This window comes from Triturus cristatus, chromosome 2_2 (genome assembly GCF_964204655.1).
Source record: "Triturus cristatus chromosome 2_2, aTriCri1.1, whole genome shotgun sequence".
Lineage (NCBI taxonomy): Eukaryota > Metazoa > Chordata > Amphibia > Caudata > Salamandridae > Triturus > Triturus cristatus.
Genome location: NC_140582.1, coordinates 28,002,504 through 28,016,030, shown reverse-complemented (window position 1 = coordinate 28,016,030; position 13,527 = coordinate 28,002,504). Strand labels below are relative to the sequence as shown.

At 50.3% G+C, this 13,527-nt stretch overlaps 1 long non-coding RNA gene across 2 annotated transcripts in view; it reads right to left on the bottom strand.

The window, feature by feature from the left end:
- Positions 1-724: 724 nt before the first annotated feature.
- LOC146861781 (uncharacterized) overlaps positions 725-13,527 on the bottom strand; it is an 819,473-nt gene continuing 806,670 nt past the window's right edge. For both annotated transcript variants that reach the window (XR_014978049.1, XR_014978048.1), the window contains one exon: positions 725-779. This is a non-coding gene — a long non-coding RNA (uncharacterized LOC146861781). The remainder of the gene's footprint in view (positions 780-13,527) is intronic.

Here is a 13,527-nt window from a genome sequence, read left to right as displayed (position 1 = left end):
TTAGCTTTCATACTACTTCACCATACACAGTGGTCTGTATGTAGTGTCATCTTTGAAGAGTGGCGAAAAAACAACCAAATGGATTGTAGAAAAAAAACAAAAGTGCATAGTACATCATTATAAATGTGTGTAACTCTTCTTTACACTTACTACAATTTCTTAATTACTTGTTTCATCTATATTAACCCTACTAATTAACATAAATAGATTTGAAAACATTTTCGGAGAAGGAGCGGAGAGCCCATGACAAGACGGGGGTTCTTACCTGCAAGTGGACAACAGATTCCAGCCGCATCCCAGGAGGGGTGTGGCCCCGTCAGGTGCATGCCCGTTTTCTAAGCAAAAGGGGCAAGGAAGAGGAGGGAGGGAGAAAAGAACAGTACAACAAAGAAAAAGAACGAGAGTGAAGAAAGAGAGATAAAAGGGGCAAGGAAAAGGGGGTGAAAAGAAGCATATATATATAAAAAAAAGGAAACCAGAGAACTGAAGGGAAATAAAGGAAGAGAGAAGAGAGATTAGATTTCTCTTCCTTAAAAAAAAAAGAGAGATAGAGGGGAGACAGAGAATAAAAATGAAAAAAAAACGGGGGGGGGGGAAATGAACCACCCGCACCTAATATTTAGTGTCTCAACCATCCCTAACATGCACTTCCCCTAAACAGTAGCAAATAGTAGCCTACAGGTCACAAAACACTAACCTGCAATTTGTGACATAAAGCAGACACTTACCTGCTTCGCTGTTTCCATCAAGGGTACTGGCGGAGAGGAACTCCAAAGGACCTAAGGAAAAGAAGAAGATACTGTGAACATCAGATCGAAACTCATTTCTTTGTCAACAAGACAACTATACTCCTCCATTCAATAAAGTGTATTAATGAACCCTGTACCAATCTGGAGTAGTCCTTAAAGCAGTAAATCCCTTTTTCGATCACACATGGTAATAGTTATTGGCTCCAAAATACTAGCATTTATCCTAATGCGCTCCGTGGGGAGAGTGTATAAAAGCTGAGTCTTTAGGATGAAATAATGATTCAGACCCAGCCTCTGAAGGTGGGGAAAGAGGAAATGCCATTCCGGTGTGTCAAAGGTTGTCATGGTGTCCAGTAGGGCAGCCAGCGCAGGGAGATCTGGGTGTATACGGTGCATAATAGCAAAGATAGTACGAAGATTTGAGAAGTCGCATGGCCGGGGATAAAGCCCGATTGGTCCGCCGTACAATCAATTGTAGGAGGGGGAGCATACTTTCACATAGATCTTGTTGTCTACATTTATGAGGGAATGCGGGTGATAGGAGTTGCAACGAACTGCGGGCTTATCCGGCTTAAGAATGGCCACTATTACTGCCTCTTATAGTGAGGGAGGGAGTTTCCCAACATTAAATGATTTATGATACAATTCAATGATGTGGAATCAAGATGGGAGCATATTCTTTGTAAAAAGCAGGTGTGAGTCTGTCTAGTCCCGGGGCTTTGTCAGCCGGCATGCTATCGATAACCTGCGCTATCTATTCTGGTACAATCGACGAGTATTTTCTGTGGACTTGATCAAATCACAATAGCTGGTTGGTTTAGAAAAAGGCACGTAGTGACTCTGGTTCCCTATCTAGGCCGGCTGTGTATAGTCAAGCATAAAAGGCTGACATTAGTTGAAATGAAATGAAATGAAAAGAGGATTTATTGAGCGCGATAGCTACGCTGAGGCGTCCCAGCGCTAACGGACAAGGCGTGTGGGTGAGAATTGAGACACTTAGTCTGGTTTATTAAAGAGCAAGGTTTTTAGCTGTTTACGGAAGGAGAGCAGGTTGGGCTCTGATCGGTGATGGAGGGGGAGGGCGTTCCATAGTTTGGCCGAGTTATAGGAGAATGAGCGGCCCCCACATCTAACTCTTTCGATCCTGGGGACAGTGGTAAGGAAAGAGGAGATTGATCTGAGATGTCTGTTCGGTATGTAGGCGATAGCCAGTGATTGATTAATGAGAGCGCCGGTTTTCCAAAAGGCTCGATGGATGATGCATAGGCTCTTGAATTCAATTATTTGCCTTACTGGTAGCCAATGAAGATTCTTCAGTCCGGATTTGATGGAGAGTCGACGAGGGATCTGGAGGAGGGTTCGGGCTGCGCAATTTTGGATGACCTGGAGCTTGTGTAGAGTGGCCTGAGGGGCCCCCAGGTAAAGGGCATTCCCAAAGTCAAGGCGCGACAGGATTAGACCTTGGATCATAATTTGTCTTGCCTGGAAGGGTAAAAGAGGAAGGATTTTCCGAATGAGCCTGAGCAGACCAAAGCACGTCGCTGAGAGTTTGGCTGCTTGGCAACTAAAGTTAAGAGATTTGTCCAGCCAGATGCCTAGGCTCTTGATTGTATCCTTGGTTGTGGGGGCAGATCCGAGGCAGGTGGGCCATAGATGATCGATGGTAGGATTGGGGGAGTTACCTAGGAGCATCAGCTCGGTCTTGTCTCCATTCAATCTGGGACAAGACGATGTCATCCATGAGTATACTGCTTCCAAAGAGTCCCTCAGATGGTTGGGTGCGGTGTGTAGTTGGTTAAGGGCCACCACTAGCTGAGTATCGTCCGCATAGGTGATTATTTTTATTTCTAAAGGACGGACAATCTCAGCTAGGGGGCTCATGTATATGTTGAAGAGCGTAGGGCTCAAGGAAGAGCCCTGCGGCACTCCGCAACCGAGAGGCTTACTAGGGGAGATGGTTTCGCCCTTGAAGACCCTAAATGAACGATCTGACAGGAAAGACTCGAGCCAGGCCAAAGCTTTCTCGGAGACACCTAGGCTTGCGAGTCTTTGCAGTAAGATGTTATGGTTTACAGTGTCGAAGGCGGCACTTAGGTCGAGGAGGATGATGGCGGCAGATCCTCCTTGATCCATGATCTTCCTTGCCTCTTCTGTAACTGCAATGAGGACGGTTTCGGTGCCATGCATGGGACGGAATCCCGTCTGGGAGGGGTCGAGTAGGTGATTATTTTCTAGGAATTCAGCCAGAGCGTTTTTGACGTGTTTTTCAAGGATCTTGCTTAGCCATGGTAGTAGGGAGATTGGTCGGTAGATCACTGGGTTGTCTGGGTCCAGGTTGGATTTTTTAAGGAGAGCTTTCACCATGGCCTGCTTCCAGGGGGGCGGGACAGTCCCAGTGAACACCGAGGCGTTAAGCAAGTTGAGGATGGTAGGTAGGATGTGGTTGGTTACTGTCAGCAGATTGCATGGAGGTGCTGGGTCATTGGGAGAGCCGGATTTCACCTGACGCATGATGGTTTCTAGCGAGGTGAAATCAAGATGTGGAAGGTTCCTGAGTGTTACTGGGGCACGAAGTCCCAGCTCGCACAGCTTGGTGGGTGGGATGGGGGGCTGGATGTGGGGGAAGGAGGTGTAAATGATTTGTATTTTTTTTTTTAAAAACTCATTGTGCATTGAGGGGGTTAAGGGGTTTGTCTGGTAGCGTAAGGAGGGTTTTCATGATTTGATATATTTCCTTAGGCTTAGAGGCAGCTGTATTGATTTTATTTTCGAAAAAGGTTGCTTGCGCGATATGAATTTTGTTTTTGTATGTTCTTATTGCGGCTCTGTAAGCTGTTTTCACGGAGGGAGAGTTATCCATTCGCCATTTCCTTTCGAGTTTTTTACAGAGGCGTTTCTTTTCCCATAAGCCAGGGGAGTACCAGGGGGCGGTTCGAGTACTACGCTTGGATTCAGTGCGTATTAAGGGAAGCACGGAGTCAAGTGAATTCGAGATCCATTTATTATAATTTTCATTAGCTAGAGTGGGATCGGAGGTGGTGGGTGGTATGGAGGTCTCGAGACTCGTTACCCAATCAGACTGGGAAAGTTTTGGCCAGTTGCGTTTCGTGTGGATAACTGTAGTGGGGGGAGGGTGAGAGAGTGGGTTTAGCCAGGAGAAGGGAATGAGGAAATGGTCTGTCCAGTGCAGGGGGAGAGGGGTTCCTACTGAGAGCTCTGTGCAGTTGCTGAAGATGGGATCAAGGAGATGCCGTTTGGCATAGGTGGGTTTTTACACTAGCTGTTTAAGCTAAAGTGCAGAGAGGCTGATAGACAGTTCTAGGGCGGTGTGGTCCGTGGCATCATCAAGATGGATGTTGAGATCTCCTAGGAGAGTAAAGTTAGATGTGTTACAGGCTAGATTGGTTAGAGTATAAGGCAGGGAGTGGAGGAATTGACCCAAGGTCCCAGGAGGGCGGTATATATGTATCCCTGAGAACGTGCTTGTGGGCGAAAAGTCTATGGAAAAGGAGAGGCTTTCACAGTCAGGTATAGGGTTAGGAGAGCTGCGGCACCCAAAGGAGTCTTTATAGATGACTGCTAGGCCGCCACCTCTTCCCGTTATGCGGTCTTCACGTAAGATTTCATATCCTTGAGGTAGAGCCTGAATAAGGTCAGGTTCTGAATCGGAATGAAGCCAGGTCTCGGTTACAAATAAGATATCTGGTTTAAGTTCTTCTAGGAGCATGGATATCTCTGTAGTGTGCTTGGGGAGTGACCTGCAGTTCAGCAGGAACATGTTCCGCTGTGAGGTTTTGATTGGGGGGTCAGGAAGAGGCAGAAATCCACAGTGTGGGCAGACTGTGTGTTCGCATGCTGGGTTCCAGGTAGAGAGGCAAGGAGTAGCTGCCTTTCCTCTTAGTTTCAGTAAGGAGTTGGGGCTGTAGCTTCCAGTATGGGTAAATAACCGGGCAGGGTTCATGGCCCCAAACCCCGGACGGCCGCGGACGGGCGCAGACGGGCGTGCATTTGACGCGCCGCCGGCGCGCCCGCTGCGCGCGTCCGCTGCACGTAGCGTATGGCATGAAGCTTTTATGCAGCTGACTATCAGAGTTCAGGATGTGACGTAGCGCCCTCCTCCCCTCTAGCCCAGAAGTTGTTGCTGTAACCGCGCCTCCCTCCACATCAATCGGGACGAATTCCCGTAGTGGACCAGGGAGAATGCGGGTGTCGGGTGTCCAAGGGTGCAGAAGTGCGAGTAAGTGGTTCAAATGGTTTTAAACATTAGTTTCTTGACAATTTTAAAAGCAGTTCGGCGATTATTTAAAAAAGAGCAGCACATGAAATTTACAAAGAGGAAGGTACCGTGAATGAAACTAAATGAGTATTCTGTCACAGCGCGCGTCTGCTGCGCGTAGCGTATGGCATGAAGCTTTTATGCAGCTGACTATCAGAGTGCAGGATGTGATGTTGCGCCCTCCTCCCCTCTAGCCCGGAAGTTGTTGCTGTAACCGTGCCTCCCTCCACATCAATCGGGACGAATTCCCGTGGTGGACCGGGGAGAATGCGGGTGTCGGGTGTCCAAGGGTGCAGAAGTGCGAGTAAGTGGTTCAAATGGTTTTAAACATTAGTTTCTTGACAATTTTGAAAGCAGTTCGGCGATTATTTAAAAAAGAGCAGCACATGAAATTTACAAAGAGGAAGGAACCGTGAATAAAACTAAATTAGTATTTTGTCACAGCGCGCGTCCGCTGCGCGTAGCGTATGGCATGAAGCTTTTATGCAGCTGACTATCAGAGTGCAGGATGTGACGTAGCGCCCTCCTCCCCTCTAGCCCGGAAGTTGTTGCTGTAACCGCGCCTCCCTCCACATCAATCGGGACGAATTCCCATGGTGGACCGGGGAGAATGCGGGTGTCGGGTGTCCAAGGGTGCAGAAGTGCGAGTAAGTGGTTCAAATGGTTTTAAACATTAGTTTCTTGACAATTTTAAAAGCAGTTCGGCGATTATTTAAAAAAGAGCAGCACATGAAATTTACAAAGAGGAAGGTACCGTAAATGAAACTAAATGAGTATTCTGTCACAGCGCGCGTCCAGGCGCGTAGTTCAGGCAGTTGCGACGGTAAGGAAATTAGCTGAGCGTCAGCATCTCTTAATTCTGACGCATATGCAGTGGCATGTGACTTACAGAGTAAGCCGGACAGTGTCTTGCTTGGGCGATCCCCCTCGCCCTATTTATGCACCCTTGCCTTCTTGCCAAGTTAAAGAGTTTCATGCTCTGCCTCCTCTTTAAAGGATGAAAGTTTCTCTCTGATGTTCATTAGTATGGCAGGGTCAGGGGCCCTATATTAATCTCCCTCTAGTGCCTGAATCTCCTCCTCTAATTTACCAAGTGTGCCACGCAGCGCCCGCAGTACCCCAGCATGCTTTGCAATGCAGGCTCCGCGAATCACCACTGATTGCTCCATGGATCTCCTCTCTGAATGCTGAGTCCTGCAAAGCATTCGGAGGGAGGTGCCACGCAAAAGCTCGGGTACTGTTTGAGGGTTCTGTAGCACTAGGAGTACTGGAGCATGGTCACATAGCGTGTGTGAGAGGTATACAGAGCTAGTTGTATAGGCAAGGGCATCCTATATGATAATCCAGTAGTCTAGCCATGACTTTGAGTTATGATAGGAGGAGAGGTACGTGCCCTCATGTATAGTAGGGTGAATATGCTGCCATGCATCTGTGAGTTGATTGTCTGCCATTAGATTAGTCAGTGCTCCAGCCGAACATGAATGCTATTCGCGCCTCCCGGAGCGATCTATCTTCTCATCAAGTGCTACGTTGAAATGCTGCCACATAGAATTGTCCCTGGCACCAAGTTGGACACTTGCCTCCGAACGTTAACAAAGAAGTGCAGGTCATCTAAGTTTGGGCCGTATACAGCTGCCAATGTCATAGGTCGCTTATACAGTGTCCCCGTTACAATGGCGTATCTGCCATCTTTATCTGTGTAAGACCCAGTGGTGTACCATGGCAACCTCCTTCTGATTAGAATCTAAACCCCCGACTGTAATTCAAATATATGGCAGAATGTTTTTCGTACCACCATCGGCCCTGCAGTCTAGTCAGGGTGGTATTGGTAAGGTGTGTTTTCTGCAAAAGGCAGATATCTATCTTGTGGGACATTAAGTATGAGTGTACCAGGCGGGACTTGCAATAATCATTTAGGCCCCTGACTTTCTAGGTTAAGCAATTTACGCTAACCATTGTGGTTGGATTCGAATATTGGTGTCTGTAGTGGCTTGTCTACTCTTCGGCTGGCTGACAACTGCGGTGTATTGTCACCCTCCAAGCATATTATTGTGAAATGCGGGTCCAGCGAGATTTCCTAGGTTCATATTGCCCCATAAATGGCATTCTATAAACAGCCGACCCATCCACCCCAAGATGTCACAACAGCAAGAACAAGCCAATGTGTGTCCCCCCAGCCACCCACTCCAACCCCCCCAATCAACCAATCAATCAGGGGTATTGTAAGTGCGTAACTCACCCGCAAGGGTCTCAAGGCGCAGGGGGTGGGAGGGGTCAGCAGTTCCGATCAGCCAAAGAGCGAGGTCTTGAGAGCCTTCTGAAGGTATCCAGGGACAGGGTGCGTTTGGTTTCGGTCGGGAGCTTGTACCAGGTCTTGGATGCGATGTTGGAGAAGGATCTTCCTCCTGCTTTGGCTCTGTGGATGCGAGGGGTTTTGGCGAGGAAGAGGTGGGCGGACCGGAGGTTCCTTTTGTGTACGTGGAGGTTGTTTCTGTCCTTGAGGTATTTGGGCCATTGTTGTGTAGGCATTTGTAGGCGTGGATCTTGTAGGTGACTCTCTTCTCAGCGGGTAGCCAGTGGAGATTTCGAAGGTGTTGGCTGATGTGCTCGTGCCGAGGGATACTGAGGACTAGTCTGGCGGTTGTGTTCTGATTCGTCTGGAGCTTGCCGAGAACAGACTTGTTTATGCCAGCGTAGGGGGCGTTTCCGTAGTCCAGCCTGCTTGTGAGGAGTGCGTGGGTGACTGTTTTTCTTGACCTGAGGGGGATCCATTTGAAGGTCTTACCGAGGATGCAAAGGGTGTTGAAAGAGCTGGAGGCAATGCCGTTGACTTGAAAGTTCATGGAGAGGGAGGAGTCAAGTATGATGCAGAGGTTTCTAGTGTGGTCCGTGGGGGTAGGAGGGGTGCCAAGGGCAGTGGGCCACCATGTGTTGTTCCATGCCAAAGGGTTGGTTCCGAGGACAAGGACTTCTGTCTTCTCCGAGTTGAGCTTAAGGCAGCTGTTCCTCATCCAGGCTGCGACGTCCTGCATTCCTTCCTGGAAGTTGAGTCTGGTGGTGGCGGGGTTCTTGGTGAGGGAGAGGATGAGCTGGGTGTGGTCCGCATAGGATACTATGTTGAGGCCGTGCTGATGGACGATAGCGGCGAGGGAAGCCATGTAGATATTAATAAAGAGGGTTGGGCTGAGAGATGATCCCTGTGGGACTCTGCAGTTGATTTCCATGGGTTCAGAGAGGAAGGGCGGCAGTCTGATCCTTTGGCTTCCGCCGTTGAGGAATGATCTGATCCAGTCGAGGGCGGTTCCTTGTATGCTGGCGTTGTATAGTCTGGCTGTGAGTGTGGGTGTTGAAAGCTGCTGACAGGTCAAGTAGAATCAGGGCTGCTGTGTGGCCTTGGTCTAGGAGGGTGCAGATGTTGCCTGAAGCAGTGAGTAGGGGGGTTTCGGTGCTGGGATTGCTGCGGAATCCAGACTGTGAAGGGTCGAGGACGGCATTGTCTTCGATGAACCAGGTAAAGAAAGCAATTCCATCCACTTACGTTACCCCAGATAGCCCTCAACATAACATAAATGGGACTCATCCCTAAGGGACATGGATTCACCGGTGAACTGCCCTGTCTCTAAGAAACAGGAGAGCCGAGAGGAGTGCAGGGGACTTGGCCGTGAAGCTGAGTGTGTTGCCAATGCAAATGGTACAGGCCATGTTATCTGTTTTCCCCTCAAGCAGGGTCGCCGTCCTGCTCCAGTTTCCACCTTGAGGAATGGCGTACAGGCAATCCTCGCCCGACAGTAAAGTTAGTCATTGTCACTTGTGAGGCCCTCTTCAGCCGGTCAGGGGGACTTGGTCAAAGCATGTCTGTTTTCAGGAAGCTGCTTAGTGTACTTCAGAGATGCTGCAGGGTCCGTAAAGAACTTTGTGGTGCCATCAAGTGATATCCACAGTTTAGCTGTGTAGAGAAGGCCATACGTTATCTCAAGTTGTTGGAGTGCACGCTTGACTGGCAGAATTTGTGTCTGGCGGACTAAACCTCCATGGTGAAATCCGGGTAAAAAGAGAGTGTATTGCCTTTCTAGCGCACCACCCTACACTCCCTTGCTTTGCGGAGGATCTTGTTACAGTCCCGGTAGTTCAGAATCCGGGCAATTATGGAGTGGGCTGGGGCCCCTGGAATTGGCCACGGTCCAAGCATGTGGTGTGTTCTCTCCACTACAAAAAGCGTCAACAGCTCAGTGCCAAAGAGCTCATGTAGCAAATCTTCGGCGAAGTCTTCCATCTTGGTTATATCCGTGGACTCCGGAATTCCCATCATTCGGAGGTTGTTTCTACGAGAGCGGGATTCTAGGTCCTCCTTCTTGGCTTGTATGAGTTCCAATACTTTTTCCATCTCTAGCAGTTTTTTTTATCATCCTTTCTGAGATCCTCAAGCTCTGATATTCGAGTCTCTACGTGTTCTAGGCGGTCATCATGCACAACAACCATGTGTTTGATCTGGTCTAGACGGGCTGTGAGGATGTCTAGCTTAGAATCAATTGTTTTCAAGCTGGACTTTACGTCTATTAGCAATGAGCGGATGGCTTCGTCTTGTGGTACTGTGTCAGCCATCTGTGGCGATAGCCCATCAGAGTTCTGGGTAGATTCACCTTGTCTGGTTTGACGGCGCCCTTTGAACATGAGTTTAGTTCGTTTGGTATCGGGTTTGCCCATTGTCCTCTGCTGTTAATTTCTACTCCTATGTGGTCTCTATCTGCTCGCGTATTCGGATACTATTGGAAGAGGGGCCCGCAATGAGTCCAGTTTCGGTGCAGTATTCCTGTCTCAGTTCTATGGAGTGAGGTCAATTGTGTGCAGCCGCCTCACCTCGAGAATGAGATTACAGATGATGCCCGCAGTGCCTATCTCTTCAGCTGGTCGGCGCAGAGCACATCCAGGTGAAGCCACAGGATCAGCCCCAAGTCCCTGAGCTACAGCAGGTAGAGGCCTCGCAGCATTGGCATCCAGCAGCACGGGCAGCATGATAGAAAGAGGCCAGCCGTCCACAAGGCTATCCCCCAAGGCATGTGTACCGCTTTGTGCAAGGTGCCCCCACCAGCAGCAGCGTCTCTTTTCTAGGGAGCAGATAAGAGGCTTTAGGGCTTCTGCTTTTCCTCTGCCCCATGATACAGCCCACCCGTGCTCATTAACCTGGCCTGACTTTAACCCCCAGGGGACCGCAGCATGCGGCGCACAGTGATCAGCACTTGCAATTTGTTGCGGTAACGGAGGGAGGCCAGCCGCATGTCTCTCTGTCTCAGGCCTCAATTACAGTCTGTGTCGGGTGCATCACCAGCCTGGAGGTAGGGCCGGAGCAGTCGTCCATGCGTCCAGCCCGCTGCCTCTACAAAGTGCAGATCAGCTGGCCCAGCACCCGGTACTTCTGGTTCGCGCTTCACGCCTCAGCCACCCCGGGGCTCTCTGGTGCGACAGCGCAGCTCTGGTCAGGTCCAGTCCTAGGCCCTCAGGGGACAGCAGCGTGGAGCAGGTGCCGGTCAGAACTTACAGGTCATCGCCGCCATCTAGGAGGGTCAGCTCCGTGCCACCTGAGACAGCCTCTGGTCCCAGCCTTTTCGTTGGCCAAGCCGTACGCCGCTTCTTCTAACCACCGGATAGATCAGGGCTCACTTGTTGGGTGGCCAGCCTGATGGGTGCATCACAGCTCGGTTTGCCAATCTCAGTGTTCGAGCCTGTGAGCTTACATGTCAGGCGCCGGCAAGATATGGATTCCACCCCGGCCGCTTCATGGCTCACACCCAGCAGTCTGATCCCGGCCTCTGCAGTCTCAGCCAGGAAAGCTGCAGTCGTTTTGGCACTGTCAGACAGCACAGCCCATCTCAGGGCTGCTGTGCAGTAATTTATAAGGTGCAGAAACCCCCTTTATGTGCGAATGATGCAGGATTTTGCCTCTCGGCTGGCAGAGCCCACTCAAGGTGCGGCCATCATGCAGCCAGGCGAAGCCACGGCGAATAGTCACAATTTCGAATTTTTAATATCGAATTGCCAAACTATCGACTTTGAAATATCAAGTGGACATAATATCAACTCACACAAATATAGTGGTGCAGAATATCGAGATTCCGGTAAGAAATATCGATTGTCATAATATCAAAGTTAGTAATATCGACAGTCATAATATAGTTGTTAAAAATAGAGATTTTTTATAGTGTTTTAAGTGTTAGTATATGTGTTAAAAGTATGTATTATGTTTGTAATGTATTTTTCTTATTGTTTTAAAGTAATTAATTTTATGTTATTTAATTTTAGCGTAATTTAATTCCGTAGCGGGTTGTGGTTTTATAGGGGAATAGGGTGGGAAGTAATTTAATTATAGTAAATTAAATATTATTTCACCGGACTGGCTCCTGGCTGGAGGGTCGCGGCTGCTGTAAGTACCAGGGGGATCCAGTTTGGCCCCCTCTGTCCCCCCTGGCTGGCTTCATGACGATTGGTGGCCCGGAGAGAGGACGCCCCTGACGCCCAGGTAGCGGGCGACCTGTTGTGGAGGTGTGTGGCGACCCCGGGTGGCCGCGGGCGGTTCCTGGTGCTGGGACTTGTCCCTGGCGTGTCCATTCGCCGCTGGTGGAGGGAACTTGATGGCGCTATTGTAGGAGTTACCGTGTGCCTGGGTCCAGATTGGTGGATTGCCTCTACCCCTGCGGGGCTGCGTCCCCCCTTGGTCCCCCCTTTTCCTTGTGGCCTACCCCGCACTCCGGTCTATCCGGCCGTATTCTTGCTCCTGCTGCGGACTGATTGACGGTGTTATCATGGGGAAGCCGGACAGCCGTCAGCCTCGCCTCACCTTTGAGGCAAAAAAGACCACCAGGTCCCAGCCGGAGTCCGGTGCGGGGGGGCCGGCGCCGGTGGACGCCCAGCGGGGAGATGATGTCAAATCCATACTGCTGGATATGCGACAAAGCCTGGCGACCATAGTAGATAAAATGGACTCAATGCAGTCACGTATGGACTCGATTGTGCACAAAGTGGACAGTCATGGAGAACGCCTCTCAGAGACGGAGCGGCGTATTTCTGATTCCGAGGATCGCACATCACAATTGTCTGACACTGTGGCGCGCATGGACAAAGTCCTCCACGTGATAGCGGCCAAGAATGAGGAATTGGAGGCGCGTAGTCGGAGGAATAATATTCGCTTACTTGGCATACCGGAGTCGACCCACACGGGCAAGATGGAGGACTATGTGGAGGGGCTACTGCACGCGGTGGTGGGCGTTGACTCCCTGTCTCCTCAGTTCATTGTTGAGAGGGCGCACAGATCACTGGCCCCGAGGCCGCCGCCGGGGGCCCCCCCCGCCTTATCATCACCCGCTTGCTGAACTTCCGGGACCGAGATGCAGCACTTTGGACGGCAAGGGAGAAGAAGACCCTATCCTACGACGGCACTGCCTTTACCATATTTCCTGACTTCACTCCAGTGGTTCAGGAGGAGCGGAAGAAATTCGTACAGGTCAAACAAAAGTTGCGAGCTGCTCAAATGGACTATGCGCTACTCTACCCAGCCCGTTTGCGCATCACCCACCAGGGGAAACAGATCTTCTGCACTAAACCCCAACAAGCAGAGGAATTTCTGAAACGGGTCAAGAAGCGCGAACTAGACCGCCCATCCTCGCCGGCCTCGGAGTGACGGCGCCGAGTAGTCGTCCTGTCGCGTCAGTGGCGGATATTCGACAGTTGGTAAGCTGGTGTGGATGTATGCTGCCTTGGACCATGTTATGAGGACTCGAAGGCCTCGCTGCGCTGTTAGTAAGGGGATGTAACCAGAGCCCTGCATCCATTTAGCGTGCACCTGACTCTCAGGACTTTTTCCTTTGCTGGGCGCCCTTTGTCACTGGAGAGGGCTCGGTCTCTGGCCGGGCGCACTCCCATGGGTCAAGGGGACACAGTGTCTCCACCTAGACTGACCTCCAAAGGGTATTACCCCATTGTCTTTCAGTTTGAATGTTAATCCCTTGTGGCACTGGCTATAGAAGGGTTTGGTTTTGGGGTGGGGAGGAGGGGGACTATCCAGATGGCATGATTGGGATGCTGCTGTGGGCGGGGGGAGAGGGGAGGAGTTGGGTATTGGTTGTGTTTGTTAGTGTTAATTGGTATGTGATGTTGTTTGCATCGGCTATTTCGTATCAATCTAGGGGCGGTGGTGATATTGCGCTGCTATATCTGAGGATTGTTGTTCCCCATGGGTGATCCGCGGGCAAGTAGGGACTTTACTGGGCAGCTTAATTTCCTGACCTGGAATGTGAGGGGTTTGGGAGACCCTAGAAAGCGTAGACAGATCCTGGCGTACTTGGATAGACATCACATAGGCGTGGCTTTCCTTCAGGAGACGCACCTGGACCCCTCCAGGCCATCGCTGTTTGCATCGCGGTGGGCCATACACCGTGCCTTTTCCTCCTACTCCTCTTATTCACGAGGAGTTGCAATTCTCATTAGGAAACACACCCCCTTTGTGCACTT